Source organism: Scyliorhinus torazame, chromosome 12, assembly GCF_047496885.1.
Source record: "Scyliorhinus torazame isolate Kashiwa2021f chromosome 12, sScyTor2.1, whole genome shotgun sequence".
Classification (NCBI taxonomy): domain Eukaryota; kingdom Metazoa; phylum Chordata; class Chondrichthyes; order Carcharhiniformes; family Scyliorhinidae; genus Scyliorhinus; species Scyliorhinus torazame.
In genome coordinates this window covers 129,789,187-129,811,296 of record NC_092718.1, presented here as the reverse complement: position 1 = coordinate 129,811,296, position 22,110 = coordinate 129,789,187, and the positions used below count along the sequence as shown (strand labels likewise).

Genomic DNA, 22,110 nt, shown 5'->3' with positions numbered 1-22,110 from the left:
ACCCTGGTTCAATTCAAGACTTGGCCGACTGTCTTTGTGGAGTTTGCGCATTCTCCCGCTGCCTGTGTGGGTTTCATCCAGTGTCTTCGGTTTCCTCCCACAGTCTAAAGTTGTACCGATTAGGTGGACTGAGGACGCTACAATTGCCCGTTAGTGCCCAAAATGGGTAGGTTAGTTGGTGGTACGGGGATAGGGCGAGTGAGAGGGCCTAGATAGTCTGCTCTTTCAGAGGGTTGGTGTAGACTGGATTGGCGAATGTCCCTTCTTCACTGGGGGATTATATAGTAACTCGCTTCAGGCAAAATATGACAAGGAACTACGTGAGAAATAATTAAGTTCAACAATGCGGTAGTGAGACAGATATTTTCTAGGAACATTCTTTAACAAGGCTAGATATATAGATAGCCCAAGCAGGATGGAGATCAATCGAAAACATTGCGATCAAGGGTCGTACGTTAGTGGTTGCAGCGTGTGAAATTGAAAATGGTCCTGAAAAAGGCACTAATTGGAAGAATGGTCACAATCGTCTTCAAACAAAAATGCGATTTTCTTAACTAAGTCCAAGGAGAATCATTAAAAATAATAATAAGAAGAAGCTAATTCTTCACTTTCAAAAAGGCAGATTGCGCGATTAATACCCACAGGCGCAGTGCGATGATCTAATTTCCTCTTTGCAGTTTTGACGCGTGTGTTTACTCCTTCTCGAAAGGAAGTATTTGTGTTGCACTGTTGTCTCCTATGGGACCTGACAATTCGAAATACGCACTCACTCACTAAAGTGTCAGGCGTTCAATTCATAACTTGCAATGAGAACGAACATGGGTTTGACTCAGACTAGAGTGTTTCAACATAAAATCAAGACTGACGTAGGGAACATTTGACAACATAATTTAAACGGACACCTTATTCGATGATCATTTTTGACTATTCTGCCACCTAAAAATATGAGACCATACGTTGCATCGCCTTCCTCTTGTGATTCATTAAAGATTAATTATCATGCAGAAAACATATTGACAATTTGTTATATAATTATTTTGACACACCTGTGAATGTCAAAGCTTGTCTCAAATGTTCCAATTCTGAAATGCAAAAATAAAACATAGATGTATTTTCTTTATCTATTTCGAATCCAATAACAGAAATTGCCACTACATCAACGGCAGTGACAGAGTCACCATGCAGGTATTCTCTGTCTTATCGATAAAGAATCGAAAAAGCAATCGTCGGTCAGTAGTGATGTGGAAGCAGACACTGCTGATGATGAGCAAAAGTGCTGCCTGACATTTTTTTCCCCATGGGTTACCAATCTTCATATCGAAGCTTCTAGAATCCACCAGGGACAAAGAGAGCCCGGAAATATTGTTGTCTCCATCGGCCCACACCTGAAATGGGAAACACGTTGGGTGCCGATTTCATTCCAAATCACAACTCTCCATCGCCGCGAGACTTGAGTCAATACATTCCGAAATGCACGTTCAGTGAAGACCTGTTGCATATCATTATCAGGCCGAACCCATTATTCTCGGAAGCCACCATGATCCACTGCCTCTAATGAGCCAAATGCTCCAATGCTTCACTTTTGCTCTAAAACATCATGAAACCGGTGTAGTGGCTGATGGGAGAGATAAAGGAGGTACGAGACGGAGAGCAGTGACTGTGAGCTGCCGGGCAAGGCATTGGCTGGGGGATGAGGGGGGGGGGGGGGGGGGGTGAGGGGATAACGGGGTGATGAGCCCGGTGGCTGTGGTTACGCCCAACGAGAATGTGGCGGTGGCCAGACATGGACCAATACTGTAACCTGGAAGGCAACCATCTTGCTGCGTACCCCACTGACCAGCAAACCTGGTCCTTGGTACTGCAGAATGACACTTTCCGTATGGTTGCCCCCACACACCCTGCCCACTTCCGCAACCTTCTGACATACACGCCATCAACAACCGGCTGTCACAGCACGGTGGGGCATCAGACGGCCCACCCTCGGACAACATCTCCTGTCGCACCTTTGGGGCACGCTGGTCGGGTGCGCCGGCGCATACTGTTGGCAAGGGCAGCACCAGCCGATGTGGCCCCTGCCTGCAGGATGGGCACCAGGCCCAGAGTCGACATGGTGCCGCGGACAAATGGGGCAAGGGTGCGAAGGTGAGGGGCATCTTGCCTGCAGTACCAGCCGGGGTGACCATGTAGCCCGGCGGACCTTGATGCACAGGGGGTACACAAAATGCTAACATATCGATCTTTCAATCACTAAAGACAATGGCTATTCAAATTCAACCAGCAATGCTGGCTCTCCTGCTGGTCGCCGCAACCCTGAGAGATGCCACGCGGCTGTACGAGCTGGGGCTGTTCGAGAAGGAGCAAGCTGCAACAACGCAGAGTGCAGCAGCGGAGCATGTAGCAGTGGAGACTTCCCCGGAGGAAAAGGAGGCTGCCGCCCATGATGGTGAGCTGGCCACCAAACAGACCGAGGAAGGGGAGGTGCAAAGGAGGCACCGCATGAGCGCTCATGTGTACCTCCAGTGGCAGTCATTAGAGGACCTGCCGGACCAAGCATTCCGTTAAAGATTCTATCTGCGCACGGAGACAGTGACACATATCGTCCAGGTCATGGCGCAGCAGGCACCATGGGAGAATAGGGAAGGATACTGTCAAAGTGATGGTGGGCTTTTACGCCACGGTATCCTTCCAGAAGCCAACTGGGGACCTGTTCGGGACGTCACAGAGCTCGATGCACAGTAGTATTCGTGCCTTTATGGAGATCGTATATGGCCAGTCTGCTCATGACATCCATTTGTATGTAGACCGGGCACACCAGGATGCCCGGGCAGCAGGGTTATCCACCATCACCAAAATGCCCCGGGTCCAGGAGGTGATCTACGGGGTGCATGACCCCCCCCCCCCACACCCCGATGAGCATCTGCAGATGACATGCCATTCTATAAACACCAAATGTAATTCCACTCGGTGAGCGTGCAGATGATATGTAATCATACGTTGTGATTCATACATGTCTGCACCCCATATCCGGACAGTGCGCATGATGCCTACATCCTGGCACACTCAACGATTCGTGAAATAATTTGGACGCCACACCCCCAACCCCCCCGGCTTGGTCCGGCTCGACAGGGGCTATCCACGGCGGTTGTGGCCGATGACCCCTCTCCGGAAGACACAGTCGGAAGCCCAGACTCACTGCAAAGATGACCGTGCAGCGAACAGTGCTTCGGCCTCCAGGAGATGCCGTTCACGTGCCTGGTTAGCTCTGGCACAGAGTGTTACCCCCAGCATGGCAGCCTGCTATGTCCTCCACAACATTACGCAGTAGAGGGGCGACGTGCTGGAGGAGGAGGATGAATGCCACGCCTCGACCGACGAGGCGGATGCGGGGGAGTGTGGGGACCAACTGAAAATGGGGCCGGCAGGCAGGGGAGACAGCAGGACGTGCGCCATTGCAACCGCCCATGGGGTGCTCTGATTGCATCCAGGTTCACCGACTGGGGGGGGGGGGGGGTGGTAACATGTCGTTTGGCATGGATATAGTACCCAATCCCCACACCCCACCCCTCTCCACGTCACACCGATAGCTTCAACTCCCTCTGTGATTCATATCCGCCGCAATGCAGGATGCGGGCTTTGGGTTGGCAATGACACCTGCCATGGTCCAAGGGATGTAGGATGACCCACTCTTTGATTAACTCTGGTGCTCCGTATCCAATGACAATATCTGACAGCTGTCCACGGTAACACTTTTAATCATCCAACAGGGTGATCCTTACATGCGAGCTGGTCATTGCATCAGTCAGTGCCATCAGATCACTGGGGTGACGGTGGTGTGGACGGTCGCTGAGGGCAGTGTGGGGAGTCCAAGCCACCCACAACGTCCGTCGATTCGCCGCTTCCACATCCCTTAGTGGCCAGACCTGACCAGCCCACGCATCACACCATTCTGGCAGATCTTCGAGGCAAGTTGTTACAGTGTTAACAGATGTTAAATATGCGCAAATGTTTACAGATACGTGCTCCAGCAGTGATACGTAAACTCTCTTGAACCCGTGCTGACATAAATGGTGTCTACCATTCTGGCCGTACAGGCCCTCACATTATGTCTAGGTGGACCCCCAGACGAGACAGCAGGAGTGAAGGCCTGATGTGATTCCGGCCTCGCAATCTGGTTCTTTATTGGGGCTCAGGGGCCTGGATGGACCCGGATTCTGCATGGGTGCCACACGTGGCGTTCTGCCATCATTTTGTGCCCGCTGCCAACCAGATGCAACAGGAAATGCGAGGGGGGGGGAGGGGGGTTGGCAGTCCGAAATGCTTCTGTGTTCTGGCACCTCACCTGCAAGGTCAGCGGCATGTACCCCATCACCTTCTCCTCCACCGGGTGTACGGTGGTCCCCAGGTTACTCTATAAGATGGGGTTTCACATGGGGCTATCCGCTGAAGCTCTCCTGACATCTGGTTCTGCCTGTCCTGGAGGCCCTCTCTGGTGCCGCCCAGGATCTGCATGCTGCTACAGAACATCACCATCTGGGACTGTTCCACATCACCCATTCATTGCGGCACCTTCTTCTGGGCCTGTGTCACAACAACCAGTGGTTGCACCATCTCCCTCTCCGCCTGGGCCACATCCCTCTGTTTCATCCAGTGCCTGGGATATGGCGTCGACGTTCCCAGGCATTGCCTTCTGTGACCGGGCCACGCGGAGAAGCACCGCTGTCATTTCCAGCTGTCTCTGACACATGGCATCATGTAAGGCGGCAAGCCTACCCTGGCCTTTGGCCAACGCCTGCACAATACGCAAGTCTTGGAAATGCTGATCCATAACCCAACTCCTCGCCTCCAAAACCTCCAAAGCAGACTGCACACGTGCAATGTTTTCCTGAGTAGCATGGATGGTCGGGACCACATCTTGCTGCTGCACGCAACTGGACTCCTCCAACTGTCGATGCATGTACTGGATGGTCACCGACAACCGCTCATGTAGTCCCTGACGCTGCGACAGCATCTCCATGATTAATTGGCCTGCCCGTTCCAAATGTCCGATCCCCGTCTGAATGGTTGCACGGCCTTGGTGTCGGCCCACCCTCTGACTGCTCACTGTTGTGTTCCTACCACCACCTGTTGTACCGGATCAGTACTGTGGTGCCCACGAGAAATTGTCCGAAGTGCTCCTTTACTTAAGTTCCCAACCGACGTTCAGTGGCGCTGGAGGGGAGATTAGTGGCGCTGTTAAATGTATACGGTCCCAATTGGGACGGTGTGGGATTCACGAAGGTGTTTGTGGCCATCCGCGACTTGGACACACACGAACTGATTGTTGGGGGGGGGGGGGGGGACTGGAACTTGCTGCAGGAGCCAAGGTTGGACAGATCACGGCCGCGCTCGCTGGTCCCATCAGGGGGGTGGGGGCGGAGGTGCTGGTGGTAATGGAAGGCGTGGACTCTTCGAGGTTCCTGAACTCAAGGGAGCGGGAGTACTCGTTTTTCTCTTCAGTCCATAATGTATACTCGCGGATTCTTTGTGGTGGGGAAGGCTTTGCTGGCTGAGGTTAAGGGGACAGAATACTCGGCAATTGCAGTGTCAGATCATGCTACGCATTGGGTGGATGTGGTACAGGAGATGGGGGTAGCGCAGAGGCCGGGGTGGAAACTGGATGTGGGGCTTTTGGGAAACCAAGTGTTCTGTGAGAAAATTGAAAAGGTTATTAAGGAATATGTAGGTTTCAACTGTACAGGTGAGGTGTCGAAGGCAGTTATCTGGGAGGCTCTAAAGGCGGTGGTGAGTGGTGAGGTAATTTCGTTTAAGGTCAGGGTGGGCAAAGAGGAGAGGTTGGAGCGGCAGAGAATGAAGATGAGATGTTGGAGGTAGATAGGAGTTATGCAGAAGATGGGGGCCCAGCAAACCTGGAAAAGAGGAAGGAACTACAGGCGAGCTTCGACCGACTGTCTACCAGGAAGTCGGTGCGACAACTGAGACGAGCAAGGCGTGCAGTTTATGAACATGGAGATCAGCATGTTAGCAGCTCAGCTCCGGAGGGAAGGAACGGCAAGGGGAATTCTTCAGGTGAGGGATAGTGCAGGAAAGTTGGTGGTGGCTCCCGAGCTCATTAACAAGATTTTTGTGGAGTTTTATGAGAGGTTGTACAGGTCAGAGCCACGGGGGGGGAGGCCGTAAGATGCAGGAATTTCTAGATGGGTTGGAATACCCGAGAGTACGGGGGGGGGGGGGGGAACAGGGCGACATTAGAAGGAGCAATAGTAGAGCAGGAGATAAATAATGCGATTGGGAAGATGCAGTTGGGGAAGATGGCAGGGCCGGATGGGTTTCCAGTGGTATATTATTAAAAAATCTTGGATAAGCTGGCACCCCTGATGGTGGGGATGTTTGAAGAGGCGATAGGGAAGGGGGTGTTGCCGCAAACCTTGGGCCAGGCATCGATTTCACTGTTGCTAAAAAAAAGATGAGGATCCGACGGATTGTGGGTTGTATGGGCCCATGTCACTTCTGAATGTGGATGCAAAAGTATTGTCGAAGGTACTGGCGGGTAGGCTGGAGGAGTGCCTTCCGAAGGGAATAGGTGAGGATCAGACCGGTTCGTGAGAGGGAGGCAGCGTTTTTCGAACATTAGGAGGGTTTTGAACATCGTTTTGGAACCGGCGGAAGTGAAGGGAACAGAGGTGGTTGTGGCACTGCACGCTGAGAAGGCGCTTGATCATGTAGAATGGGGGTACTTTATGGCAGTTCTGGAGCGGTTTGGGATTGGGCCAAGATTTGTGATCTGGGTAAAGCTACTGTATAAGGAGCCGAAGGCGAGTGTTCGCACATACAACGTCAGCTCGAGATACCTTTCTCTCCACCGCGGGACGAGGCAGGGATGTCCTAACTCCCCCCCTCCCCCCCTGTTTGCACTTGCGATTGAGCCGTTGGCCATCGCATTAAGAAGTTCGGGAGCATGGAAAGAAATAGTGCTGGGGGAGGAGGGGGGGGGAGATTGGGATAGAGCATAGCGTGTCCTTATATGCCGACGACTTGCTGTTGTATGTGTCGGAACCGAGTGTGTCGATAGGGGGAATATTGGAGCTACTGCGGGTATTTGGGTCTTTCCCGGCCTACAAGCTGAACCTAGACAAGAGTGAATATTTTGTGGTGTCTCGGACGGTGGTGCGGGCAGGGTGGGGGAGGGGGCTGCCATTCCGTAGGGCAGGGACTCACTTTAGGTATCTGTGGGTGCAGGTTGCCCGGGAGTGGGCGAGACCCCAGCGGCCGCGCCGTGCTGCCGTCCCCTTAGGCCGGCTCGCGTGCCCCAGACCTCCCCCACAGTGCCCCCAGCCCCTAAAAAGGTCCTACCCCTGCCTGTGGAGCTACCCGACTGTGGTGGCGCTGGACTGGGTCCGCAGCAGCGTCGTGAGTTCCCGACATCATGCGATCACATGTGACCCACCAGTCGAGGGCGGGGCATCGGGAGCGGGCCTCAAGCAAACTCCTGTAGCCTTCGATACGTGCCGAGGCATACTCTGCGAGACGCCGCTTTGGAGGGACGGAGAATCGTCAAAGCGGCGCCGCCATCAATTTGTTCGGGAACTCTGCGGATCACCGAAAGCGTTTTCAGAATGGGTCACCAGAGAATCTAGACCCAGTTTTCTGGTGCGACGCATTCCCGCCGGCGGTGGGATTCTCCGTCCCCCAGCCGGACAATCAGGGGCTAGATTCTCCAATTTTCAGACTAAGTGCTGGCGCCGGCCTGGGAACAATGGTGCTTTACACCAGAAACGATGGCTCAAAAACTGCACCGATCATCCATCGATTGCGGGGGGGGGGGGGGCGCTAGACCCAGCCTGCCATATACTGTTCGCCAGTAGCCACATCGGCACGTCCGGACTAACCGCCGCCAGTGCTCCCAGCCCCCTGCCAACGCCCCGTCAGCCCGCGGAACGGCTCCACCCGCCCCTCCCCGACTGTAGGTGTGCTTGACTCATTTCGCAGACTCCATGTTGGGTTCAATAGATAAAAGGAAATTGTCCCACACTGTCGGGAACTTACCGCATCTACTGCAGACCTCAGTTGATGTCCTGTGGCTCTCCTTATGGCGTGCGGCATACTCTTTGAGTACGCCGTTCTCTGGGCGTGGAGCATCGGAAAAGCGGTGCCGCCCCTGATTTCAGCACAAATGGAGGTTCGACGACCAAGCTGCGAACAAGATTTTGGCGTCGGCCACTGGAGAATCACGCCCGAACTTTCCCATTGTGTGAAGCCTTGATGGCCACCGGGTGTGGGTGTCCTCCCTCATACACCGCGAAGCCAGCAGCACCATCGTATGGCAAATATGTCGCACCTTCCACATGCTCAGCTGGATTCTTCGACGGCATGCCCGGTCTGGCAGATTCTCGAGTGACGGTCGTGGCTAGTGCACACAAGGCCTTATCTAGCGCCACTTTGGTACTTCCTCCTCCTCGTCCGTTTGGGCGGCTCGGATTCCGTCCTGGACGACTGCCAACTTTTCGCTGCCGCATGCTCCGCTGCTGAACGCTCCGGTGCTGCAGCTTCCTCCTCCCCCTCGAGCAACGTCCGCTCCTGAAGCTACAGGGTTTCCTCCAGGGCTGCCGCGACTATTGGTTGAATAATAAAGTAAATTGTCTGCCGAGGGTGAAAGGCGAACTACTTAGCATGGTTTGTACCCCCTAGCACAACCAGGTGGCAATTATATGGAGGACATGTGCTCCAGAACTTGCCACTCCCCCAGCTAAGCACTTACAGTACAGCTACAACACTGACGCCTATTCGACAATGTGTAAAATTACCCATGTATGTCTTGTACACATAAATCCAATCAATCAATCACGAGAATATCAGTCTACTCTCAAGTCATCTGTTATGTAATGAAAGAGGTTCACAAAAGTGCTATCAAGCTGCAATTACTTAGCAATAACCTGCTCACTGGCACTCAGGATGCGTTCTGCCAGGGTACCAAATGACATGACCCCATTACAGCCTTGGTTCAAGCATGAATAAATGAGGCAATTTCCAGGGATGACTTGAGAGTGAGTCCCCTGGGCAGGAAGGCAGGATTTCCATTGAAATAGCAACTGGAATCAATGGAAATGCAGAGACAATTCTCCACTGTTTGTCGTCATGCTACCACATTGGGTGATGGTTGTGGTTGGTGGACGTTAATCATCTAGGTTTAAGACCATCACAGTAAGATGTCTTACACCACCAGGTTAAAGTCCAACAGGTTTGTTTCGAATCACTTGCTTTTGGAGCACTGTTCCTTCCTCAGGTGAATGAAGAGGTAGGTTCCAGAAACATTTATACAGGCCAAGTAAAAAATACAAAGCGATACTTCGAATGAGAGTCTTTGTAGGGAATTACGTCTTTTCAGGTCCAGATGGAGCAGGTTAAAGAGGTATGAATTGTCTCAAGCCAGGACAGTTGGTAGCACTTTCAAAGCCCAGGCCAGATGGTGGGGGGTGCATGAAATGCGACATGAATCCAAGGTTCCGGTTCAGGCCGTACTGATGTGAGTGGAATTTGGCTGTAAGTTTCCGCCCGGCAAACCTGCGTTGTCGCGCGTCCTGAAGGCCACCTTGATTAGCGCTTACCGGAAGATCAGAGGCTGAATGCCCTTGACTGCTTAAGTGCTCCACGACAGGAAGGGAACATTCCTGCCTGGCGATTGTTGCGCGATGTCCATTCTTCCATTGTCGCAGTGTCTGCATGGTCTCGCTAATGTACCACGCATCAGGACATCTTTTCCTGCGGCTTATGAGGTAGACACCGCTGGCAAAGTCGCACCAGGATGTACCCCGTACCTCGTGGGTGGTGTTCTGAACTGTAATGGCGGTACCAATGTCGATGATCTGGCACGACTTGCAGAGATTGCCATGGCAGAGTTGTGTGGTGTCATGGTCGCTGTTCTGAAGGTTGGGTGGTTTGCTGCAAACAATGGTTTGTTTGAGGTGGCGAGGTTGTTTGAAGGCAAGTAGTGGGGGTGTGGTGAAGACCTTGGCAAGATGTTCGTCTTCATCGATGAAGTGTTGAAGGTTGCGAAGAAGATGTCATAGATTCTCCACTCCGGGGAACCACTGAACGACGAAGGGTACTCTGTCGGCTATGTCCCGTGTTTGTCTTCTGAGGTGAGGTTTGCTGTGGCGTGTTGGAACTGTCGATTGATGAGTCGAGCACCATATCCCTTTCGTACAAGGACATCTTTCAGCGTCTGTAGATGTCTGTTACGATCTTCCTCGTCTGAGCAGATCCTGTTTATATGGATGGCTTGTCCATAGGTGATGGCTTCTTCAATGTGGTTAGGGTGGAAGCTGGAGAAGTGGAGAATCGTGAGAATACCACCCACCAGGTACGTATTACATACTCGTGCGACTCGGCCAATGTCGTCTACCTCATAAGGAGTGATATCTTACAGTGGAGAAACGTTCTCTTGCTGCTGGTTGCCCACAGCGCTTCATAGATGCCAAACTTAACTGCTACAAATATCTGCAATTGTGCACAATAGTCTTGCAACTCAGTAATTTGGAGTTAATCCGCCCTAGGAAATGGTAATAGTATTCGTCACGGACAATGTGTTGGTTCTTCCTGCCACATCTATAATTCGCAAGTGTGTGAATTATTTTTTTTCAGACTCATTTTTTTTGTACGACCTGCTGATTGACCATTTTAGCCTTTAAGTTGCTATTTTCTGAGCCTCTGTCGAGTCACTGTTGGTAATGGGACATGTTGAGACACCCAACGTACTTTATGTACCATTCTAATCTCAGTGCCTCTTCAAGGTAGTTATCCAGATGATATAATACAATTTTATATTGTTCATTTACAGGGTAAGGAGTGTCGCGTGCCGGACCAGCGTGTATTGTTCATCCTTAGTTTCCAGTGAGAAGACGCAGTTGAATTGCGTTGTTCAAGACTGCAGTCTCTAATCTGTGGCACACCCGCAGTTCCGTTCGGGAGGGAATTACAATTTTTTTTTCACCCAGGGACAATGAAAGAAAGGCGATATATCGCCAAGTCGACGGGTTATCCAACTGGTGGTGTTCATATATATATTTTAGCCTTCCCCACCTCGATGGAAGCTTTCCTGAGTTTGGAAGAAACCTACACATGACACCTTGGAGAATTTCTGTCTCCATTCTGTACATAATGCACACTGCTGACACTGTTGTTCGGTGGTGCAGAGATTAAATGATGAACTAATCATACAAGCTGCTTTGTCGAGGATACTTGTGAGTTTATTGAGTGGCGTTGTAATTCACCAAAAGAATAACATGATTAGCAACTTAATTTGCTGATTTATCACCGACTGATATACAACCTCGTTAAGTGTGGAACTGATGGTAAATTGAGAACAACTACCTCACGGCTATGCATCGATTTGCAATTGTAGTATGGTGCCTATTGCATCCACAAACCAAGGGATGTTGGTGGATGTGTCTGCGCCGTTGGTTGAAACCATAATGTGTGACGTTGTTACAACTTGTTTAGTGCCTTTCGAGAACTCAAAGTGTATTTCCTGCCGTTGATGGCGCAGCTTGCCAGGGTTTCGTGAGAAAGACATAGTTCACCCATGCATTGTTGTCATGCATGCGTTCAGCGGTGCTGATTTGTCTTCTTTAATTTTAGCACAATGTTTCAGATTAAGTATCATCTGTAATCAATACATGGAACATAGAATTTACAGTGCAGAAGGAGGCCATTCGGCTCAACGAGTCAGCACCGGCCCTTGTAAAGAGCACCGCACTTAAGCCCCACACCTCCATCCTATCCCCGTAACCCTGTAACCTCTCCCCCCCCCCCAGCCGTTTTGGGCACTAAGGGCAATTTAGCATAACCAGTCCACCTAACCTGGACATATTTGGACTGTGGGAGGAAACGGGAGCCACCCGGAGGAAACCAACGCAGACACGGGAAGAATGGGCAGGCTCCACACAGAAAGTGACCCAAACCGGGAATGGAACCTGCGACCCTGGATCTGTGAAGCAACCATGCTAACTACTGTGGTTCCGTACTGTCCAAAATAATAAGTAGAGTTGTGTGGAACTGAACGCACAATAATTGGCCCTTTATTAAAATTGTGAGATGCCTGTGTTTTCGGGCCACTCTCAACATTTGTGATTGGTAAATGATGTTTGTCATCTAGTATTTGCCTCAACTGCTTCTGTATTTTTTGCCACGACCACACGTTGTGATACGAAACTGTATGTTACAGCACGGCGTGAATAAATGAATATTTCTAGATTATCTTATTGTTCGTGGCGACCTTCCGTGTATGCTCCATGACTTCGGGCTTTCACACAGTCTCCTATAATGAAGGCTTAAAAACCAACCACTCAATCATTTCGTCTGTAATTTCGTCCCGTGGTATTTGACAGCATGCAAGACAGCGACTATATCTTTGCGGCCTTCCCTGAATATAAATGCCCAACAACTCTAAGGCACATGTCGCTCCCCGGAATGCTACAACACTTACGTTCGGATAATGCAGCTGCAACCAGTCGTTGTGGGCATTCGTATCGGGGAACGTGGTTTAGAAGCCGTGCCTTCTCTCAGGTCCTGGTTCACCACGGTGTTTAGCACCCTAATTAAGCATTACAGTCAGAAAACGTTCGTTTGTTTAACTAAAGCGTTCTTTATGGCTGCAGAAAAAATTATTTCAATGTCCTACTTGAGCCAGACGACTCACGCTGCCATCCCACTCCCCCCACCCCTACGACAATTATCAGTAGAAGTTACATGTTCAAATTCCGCCACTGCAGATGATGAAATCTGAATTCAATAAAAATCTGGATATTAAAAAAAATTCTAGTAATGACAATGAAGCCATTTTCGATTGTGTAAAAACTCAATTGATTCACTAACGCCCTTTAGGGAATGTTATCTGCCATCCTTACCTGGTCTTGCCTATATATAACTCCAGCCTACTTCAATGTGGTTGACTCTGAACTTCCCCTCAATGGCAATTAGGGATGGGAAATAAATGTTGGCACAGTCTGCGACGCCCACGTCCCATGAACGTTTTAGAAAGAGAAGGCTAGCATCGAAGCATAGAGATGAAGGACGGTTATCGGTTAGCCCCGTCCGCCAGTATCGAAATTTGAACTTCAATGGAAAAACTGAATCAGCAAATATCATGCAGATAAACGCAAATTACTGGAATCTGAAACACAAATAGAAAAGACTGGACAATCGAGGCAGGTCCGACCGCATCTGTGAATATGGAAGGGAGCTAACGTATCGAGACTCGATGATTCTTTGTCAAAGATATTGCTGAGTTTATGCAACCACATTAGTGAGATCTAGAATACCAAACCAAAGCGTGGGGTCAAATTTTATCAGGAGAGTTCAAAAATATGTTTGCCAGTAAAAATAACCACGGGAAATAAAATAGCTATCATGAAGCAAATTTTCAAAAATGAATCTTATGTGTTGTCATAAATAAAGCAATAAATCAACCATGTTTAAGAAACTCGTTTACGGGATGTGGGCTCGCTGCTTATGCCAGAATTTATTGTCATATCTGGGTACCCTTTAGAAGATGGTGGTGAGTTTCCTCCTTGAACCGCTGCAGTCCCTGAAATATAGGGACACCCACTGTGCTGTTATGAAAGAAGTTCCAGGATTTTCCCCAGCGGCAATAGACGAACAGCGATATATTCCTAAGTTAGAGGACTGATTGACGTGGATAGGAACCTCCAGGTGGAGAGGTTCCCAGACGTCTGTTGCTTTTGTAATTCAAAGTGGTAGTGCTTCTGGGTTTGGGAGGTGCTGGTGAGTTACTGCAGTGCATCTTGTAGATTGTGCACATGGTTGCCATTGTTCATTCGTAGCGGAGGGTATGTCTGTTTGTGGACGGGGGAGCAATCAAGCGGCCTGCTTTGTCCTGCATGATGTCGAGCTTCTTCCGTGTTGTTGGAGTTGCACTAATTCATGCAAGTGAAGAGTATATTGCACTCCTGTCTTCTGTCTTGCAGATGGTGGACGGCTTATGGGGAGTTAGAAGACGAGTTAGTCGCCGTAGGATCCCTACTGTTTAATCTGCCCTGTTCGTCAGCGTATCACCCACATTTCACAAGTTAGCCGCAGAAAGTAGTAATATAATCACAGAATCTCTACAGTGCAGAGTGAGTCTGCAGCGAAGCTGTGAAACAGCACTCTATCTAGTGCCCAGCCCAACCTATCCCCTGAACGCAGCAGTCCCACCTGAACGTTTGAACGCAAATGGACATTCTGGCATGGAGAATCCACTTCACCTGAACATCGTTGAACTGTGAGAGGAATCCGAAGCAGCCGGAGGATGCCTTCTCTGATACGGGGAGAATTTACAAACTCCAGACACAGTCATGAAGGCTAGGTTTGAACGCAAATCGCTGCAGTGAGACAGCAGTACGAACTTTTGTGAAACCGTGCTGTCTATGTTGAACATTCTGAACAGATTATTTATTCATGTAAGTCGAGAAAATATTTGGCTGCAGTACTGGGGAGCACGCCCTTCACTGTCATCAAAATGTTGGCACCCGAACATTGTGTTACTTACGAGGGCATATGCATCCTGGCTTGACCACATCTTTCAAAATTGACTTTCCGGCGGTGCTACGCTTCTAACAGCGACGAACTCTGTAGCATTTGTGGAAAAGACATAAAGAAATGGCTAACCCTCATTATACATTATCAATGGCTTTGCGGATTATGTGCACATACATAATGTACAAGAAACACGTGTTACCTATATTTTTTTCGAGCAGTAATTTATCTGTAAATGGTGATGAAGAGCAAGTCAGTGTTGACATAAATACATTAAATTTCATTTTAGCACAAAGTATCTTAGATTTTTTAACACAGCGAACCAGATCCAAAACTATTTCGGTGGACTCACCAAAACTGATGAAATTTCCAACCTGTCTCGAGAAGCTAATCTGAGGTAGGAATCTTTTTCAAGCAATAGAACATGCTATTCTTATTTGCTGAATGCAGAAATAATGAAATAATCCGATGCTTATAATGAACGTGTCATTGGGCTTAGCCGTGAGGCACTACAGATAGAGAGAAGACATTTGAATTCCTAATGCCTCCACAGAAATGTACCGATGGTCAACATCTCAAGAAGCATATGGTTAATACACTCCAACCAATAGGGGACACGTGCTTAATGGTGTTTAGCACGATGGTCTACTCGTGAGTTACTGCTGCTCATAACCTGGTAACTCAGGATGGTTACCCACCCCTCATTCTTTATTGTTGCAGCCGAACAAGTAGACTGGACGGTACATGGCATATTAGTTAGGACTATTGCCTGACAGCGCCGGGGACTAGGGTTTAATAGCCGGCTTGGATGATTGTTTGTGTAGACTTTGTATGTTCTCCCCGTGTCGGCGTGGGTTTCCTCCAGGTGTTCGGCTTTCGTCCCAACGTTCAAGGATGTGCAGGTTAGCTGCATTTGCCCAGCTACAAATCGCCCTTTAGTGTTCAAAGATGTCTATGTTAGATGGGGTTATGTGTTCATGGGGATAAGGTGGGGAAGTGAGCATTGGTAGGAAGCATTTTTAGAGGGTCAGTTCAAACTCTATGGGTCGAATGGCCGCCTTCTACACTGTAGGAATTTTATATGTGGTGTCTACTTTTGGAACTTCAGCCAATTGACATTTAGGAAAACACACATTCACTGTCAAGTCAGAAGAACCGACAACTGGCTGCATCGCAATGTCCATGCAAAACTGAATTTCTATAGCTTCTTTCGCGACTCCTTAGAAGCAACGAAGGCCCAACATTCAAAGCTACATGTTCCTGTGGGACACGAAGCACTTATACAATATTACCTGCCTCAGATGAGAGATTGGGAATCGTTTGATATAAAACTTGCCCACTTCAATGCAGTCAAAGTGCAGTGTGTGCAGCAAACAATATGAACCAACATTTATGAATACACAGCTTGTGCCAATGGCATGATATGTGGAAATATTTATTTCCCTGCCATAATGATGCGCACACACACGATCTCAGGCTCATGGTCAACTTCCAAATGCCTGGAACAATATATTGTTCGTATCGTCATAAGCCGACTGATTAAACGCTATTAGGAAGAATGCAGTTATCACCAACGTGGAAAAGGGGAGAAAAATAAAGGATAAACATCTTGCAGTCAACGACTCAAGTTGGTCAACTTTCTTTTTCTCCTTTCTGACTTATAATTGGAAGAAACAAGAACACTCCAAGTATAATATTAAGATGTGGATAACTTGGAAAAGCGAATTTAAGGCAATCACAATAATTGCGTAAAATTGCCAATTAAACTAATAGTGCTGAATGTTAACAAGCCTTTCAAGTCTGAAAATAAATGAATAAATACGTAATGAATTGATTTCAACATTCCAATCCGTTCTTCATTGATTTAGAGTCTCAGTAATTGTTGAACCGGGTGCACGTAGTACCTGTGTATTTGAGAAAGTCGGAGGCAGAAAGCAGGAGCACATTGAAAATGCACATTGAATAGCGTTAGTTGTTTAAAAATGGCAGAATCCATTATTAGAATGGTCGTAGTAGCTTATTGCGAAAATCAGAACACGATATTGCAGCTCAATATGTAGGAGTGATATCTTAGCGTGTGTTGCCTATTGGAATGCGAAAAGGGAACAGACTGTTTATGTAAATGCAGTTTTCAGGTTTCAAAAACAAAAGTAGTGGAGTGAAACAGGGACCATTGCTGGGACATTTCCTCTGCAAAATATCATCTCTTTCATCAGGACAATGAAGGGTCCAACTGCACAACAGCCAAGTTTGCTGATAATTCAATGATAATAAGGACAACACGCTCTGATACGAATTCAAGAAGTCTACTGTGGCCACCCAAAATGTCCAGCAAGGGATGCTGGGAAAAGTGGTCAAGGGTATGGAGAAGCAAGCCGCAGGCAGATTAAATAAAGCTACACGAAAAGGCTTGGCAGACTAAAAACAATTGCACAGCTTGATGCGAATAACATAAGTAAACTGCTATCTCCAGACCACCAACTGGATTAATAGAACTGTTAATCACAATTGTTTACCAGGCACAGCGGCACCTGACTTTCTTATTTGGAACGGCCTACATTTTTGCAACAACCTCAAGTATGGCCACTGAGTGCCCACCAAGAAATTGATGTGGCAGCCCCTGATTGGACTTTATCGTTCAGGCTGATCGAGCCCTAGTCAATTGATTGACAAATGACCCAGAGACCGACAACCAAAAGAGTCACGAAATTCAAACAGCATAAGAGTTACTGCATGATTCATTATTTCTTTGAGCAGCAGTAACTAACAACGATTAAGGAGACCATTCACACTACCAACAGAAGGAAGACCAGAGCCAGAGGAGAACAAAGTTTAAAACCAACTAACAGAGGACTACAAGACCGGAACTACAACTAATAGGCCTGGATCTGCCAAGTTATTGCGGGTCACTGCCCAGTTAATGTCTTGGAACGATGGGTGTATAGTGTACCATATGATAGGAAGTGTGTGTTTGAATAACCATATCAATTGTGTGTGTGTGAATAAATATTGTTCTGCTTCATAAACTGAGTCTCATAGTCATCTGTCCACCGTTTACGATTTGAGAAACACTGTGGTTTAATAAGGGCAACAATACAAATATAAATAAATAACATTCATTCATTATTTAAACAATAGGGCCAATACAGCACCTTTCTGGAAAATGTGGCATTGACATTTTCGCACGTTGAATATAAATGCAGAATATTATTGTCAGGCAGGGGGCTTGCAGTATGCTTCGCTAAAGACGGGTTAGCCTACACGTACACTGGATCACCAAAATAAAGGAATGTGTGGTAAAGTATTCTGAATTTATTGGAATTTATTACAAGAGACATGAAACAAAATTGGAGACGCAGTGCCAGAAATGCGAAGGTTAATGTTAAGACTGCACCCAGAGTAATGAATATGCTTTGGTGGGTTGTCAATAGTGTAATTAACGATGTATAAAACCTGCATCGTGGGATCGTAATGAAGATAATCATGAACGAATTACATTCCGATATGAACATATCAAACTGACTAAGTTCAGAAAAGCCCTGTGGGAATTAAGTTAATTTGCGTAATTGGGGCTTAATATCAGAGAATCGGTATTAACAGCTCAATTGGGCAACATTCGTCGTTCAGCGCTACCACAGTCGTCGGAAATGTTGCCACACTCTTCGGGACTGCTCTGCTGTTGTGATCTTGTGCAACACATTTGATGAAATCTCTATGTTTGGGTTTCCAGGGGCGGGATTATCCGCAATCAGCGCGATGTCTGCCTACCAGCGTCAAAAACGGCGCGAATCAGTCCGGCATCGCGCCGCCCCAAAGGTGAGGAATTATCCGCACCTTTGGGGGCCCGTGCCCTCACCGGACTGATTTCCGCCCCGCCAGCTGGCGGGAAAGGCCTTTGGTGCCCCACCAGCTGGCGTGGAAATTACTTTGCGTGCGGCGCATGCCCGGGAGCGTAAGCGGGCGCTCACAGAATCCCGGCGCATGCGCAGTGGAGGCGGTATCTTCCTCCTCCGCCATAGTGGAGACCATGGTGAAGGCGGAAGGAAAAGAGTCCCCCACGGCACAGGCCCGCCCGCGGATTGGTGGGCCCCACTCGTGGGCCAGGCCACCGTGGGGGCACCCCCCCAGGGCCAGATCGCCCCGCGCCCCCCTAGGACCCCTGAGCCCGACGGTGCCGCCTTGTCCCGCCGTTCGAAAGGTGGTTCAATCCACGCCGGCTGGCGTGGGTTGACAGCGGCGGGACTTTGGCCCATCGAGGACCGAAGAATCGCCGGGGGATTTCTGACTGGCGCGGCACGATTCCTGCCCCCGCCGAATCTCCGGTGGAGGAGAATTCAGGACACGGCGGGGGCGGGGCTCACGTCACGTCAGTCCGCGGAAATCCTATGGCGATGCTCCTGTCCGCGATGGGCCGAAGTCCCGCCGCTGTCAACCCACGCCAGCCGACATGGATTGAACCACCATTCGATCGGCGGGACAAGGCGGCGCGGTCGGGCTCCGGGGTCTGTGGGGGGGGGGGGGGGGCGGGGCTATCTGGCCCCGGGGGGTGCCCCCACGGTGGCCTGGCCCGCGATTGGGGCCCACCGATCTGCGGGTGAGCCTGTGCCGTGTGGGCACTCTTTTCCTTCCGCCTTCGCCACGGTCTTCACTATGGCGGAGGCGGAAGAGACCCCCTCCACTACGCATCCGCGGGGCTGCCGTGAGCGGCCGCTGACGCTCCCGCGCATGCGCCGCCCGCAATGTCATTTCCGCGCCAGCTGGCGGGGCACCAAAGGCCTTTCCCGCCAGCTGGCAGGGCGGAACTCAGTCCGGCGCGGGCCTAGCTCCTCAAGGTTAGGGCTCGGCCAGTCAAGATGCGGAGGATTCCGCACCTTTGGGGCGGCGCGATGCCGGACTGATTTGCGCCGTTTCTGGCGCCGGTTGGCGGACATCGCGCCGATTACGGAGAATTTCGCCCCAGGCATCCACAAAAAACAACATGATTGCAAAAACAAAAAAAAAGAAGAATGTCTGCTAGTACTGTTGGCTTAGCCGTTTGGTGTCCTCTAAAAAGCGCCGTGGCTTTGCATAATTTTCAAATCTTTTCTGGAGGTGTGTATGACACAATTTCTCTCTGGTTACCTGCCCTAAATTTCGTTGACATCAATTGTTTATTCTCCCAACAAGCATTCCTGAATTTCGATTGCACTCCAAGCACATTTGAACCAAACTGCTGCCTTGATTCTCCCTAATCCTTTCGAGTGGCAAATGTAAACATGAGCATGGTTTGCTTTTTTCGTTTCTTACAGAACGTTTAACTTTTTTTTGCAGCGACTGCTGCTTGACATCACTTGAAATGCGATTACACGGCGACAGATTCAGCGATTGTATAATGAACATAGATGCATGACAAATAATAAAAACAATGTATACAGCCAATACTTCTCGGCTATCTAAAACATATTCATGAAAGCCTGTCGTTTGAAAACATCTCTGAGCACATTCATCCTTTGCAATTCACATCAGAGAATCATACAGTACAGAAGACACCCTACAGTCCATCGTGTCTTCACGGACAGAACTAGACTAAACCTATACAAGTCCAACGTTCCATGATTTGGCCCATAATTTTGAATGTTATGGCATTATAAGTGCTGAACCAGTTTACGTTTTAAGGCTTGTGAGGTTTCCCCCCTCTGTTACACTGTCAGGCAGTGTATTCGAAATATTTAACACCTTCTGGGTGAAAGGGTATGTTCTACGATCCCGCCTAAAACGCCTCCCCTCAACTTAAACTCATGATCCCTCGCTGTTGACGCTTCAACTACAGGAACAGCTGCTTGCTACATACTCTCATAATGCTCTTCATGAGCTTACCCAGCTCAGTTAGGTCCCCTCTCGGCATTCCCTGCTGCAAAGACAACTGTCTGAGTCTATCCAGCCTCTCTTCATAGCTCAAGTGTTCCAGATCAGGCAACTTCCTGTTGAATCTCCAGTACACCCACTCCAGTACGACCAGATCCTTCTTATTATGTGGCAACTGGAGCTGTACACAGTATTGTAGATGTGGCATAACCAAAGATGTGTCTTGCTTCAGGTGATACTTATAGGGTGTAGGCGAGTTAAGTGGTTATATTATACAGCCATTCATGAATTCAATTGGTATTCCATGCAGCATGAAATAAAACATGATACACTTATGTGATATATCGTGGAACATATGTGTAAATTGAGGACTGTAAGAGAAAATACCACAGGGTGAAATTTGCTGAACTGTGTGTGAATAGTAAGTGGTGAAGAAGGCTCTTCAGGTCCTTTCAAATTTCAATGACATTCTCCGATGCATGATGAAGAGTTGGTAGTGCATTACACACTACAGATGTTCTCTTTGAGAAACTGCATTTGCAAGCAAATTGGTGCAGTGTGCAGACTGATTAGCTAATTCAATACCTTTAGCTTAGGACCCGCGATGAAGATTGATCTCGCAGACTCATACAACAGTTGCAATTCTGCAGTAATTTAGGGCAGAAAGAATATTAACTTTCACTCACCATCTGTTTTACACTTTTCTCCAAATTCTGAGAAGACAAGCGTGACTACATGAGACATAGTCCAGAAGCAATCGCTCGGTTCGATTTCAGAACGAACCATTCCGCGTGGGCATTCGTTTCATAATTCGTTACCTTTCTGACACTGCCTCAGCATATCTTCTGCAAGAAGAAAAGCAAAAACAGGAAAACATCAACATGTTCAAAGCATCAGCCGCGTATCTTTAGGGAACGTAATTTAGTTTGGCAATCACATACCCCCTGACTGAGGCAGCAATGTCGGATATGACAAATTTCAGTAATTACATGAATTCAAAATCTATTCTCACATTCAGTGCATCCGTTCAGGATAATATTTTAAAATATGAACGATGCTAATAGAAATTATTTGTTGTACCATTCCGGTTCTCCGAATTCATGTCCTACACTGATGTGAAAGTACAGCTGTTATGAAGGTCAGGAAACTATTACGAGGATATATAATTTATTTTTGTAACAAATGAATGTCTGAGTGACGCAGCCCTCTAAGCTTGTAAAAAGCATTGTTATTTAAGAAAGAGAGTTTACTTTGCAGTGTAGTCAATAAAGCCAACAATCTGCAAGATTATAATACAACAAAGGGGCTGGTTTAGCTCACTGGGCTAAATCGCTGGCTTTTAAAGCAGACCAAGGCAGGCCAGCAGCACGGTTCAATTCCCGTACCAGCCTCCCCGAACAGGCGCTGGAATGTAGCGACTAGGGGCTTTTCACAGTAACTTCATTGAAGCCTACTTGTGACAATAAGCGATTTCATTTTCATTTTTTCAAATACATTCAATTGCAGGAAGATATGCAGCCTCAACAGCTAAAGTGATATAGTGTTAATGATTTAGAAATTAACACAAATAGAAGTAGTGTTGTAAATATCACAGGATTATTCAATGATAGACTATGCAAATACATGAGGGAGACATTGAAAAAATGCTGTATAAGAAACGACAGCAGATTAAACGAAAGATTCAGAAATTGTTCATGCTGGCAGACTTTAAGGTTGGCGTTAGCACAACAATGA

The 22,110-nt window shown here is 48.4% G+C and overlaps 1 long non-coding RNA gene across 1 annotated transcript; it reads right to left on the bottom strand.

Moving 5' to 3' along the window:
* Nucleotides 1-1,046: 1,046 nt before the first annotated feature.
* LOC140387234 (uncharacterized) lies at nucleotides 1,047-21,092 on the bottom strand. Its single transcript, XR_011933796.1, has 3 exons — nucleotides 21,063-21,092; nucleotides 14,735-14,761; nucleotides 1,047-1,082 (listed from the first exon to the last, which is right to left on the bottom strand). It is a non-coding gene; the product is annotated as an uncharacterized lncRNA (long non-coding RNA).
* Between the last annotated feature and the right edge of the window lie 1,018 nt (nucleotides 21,093-22,110).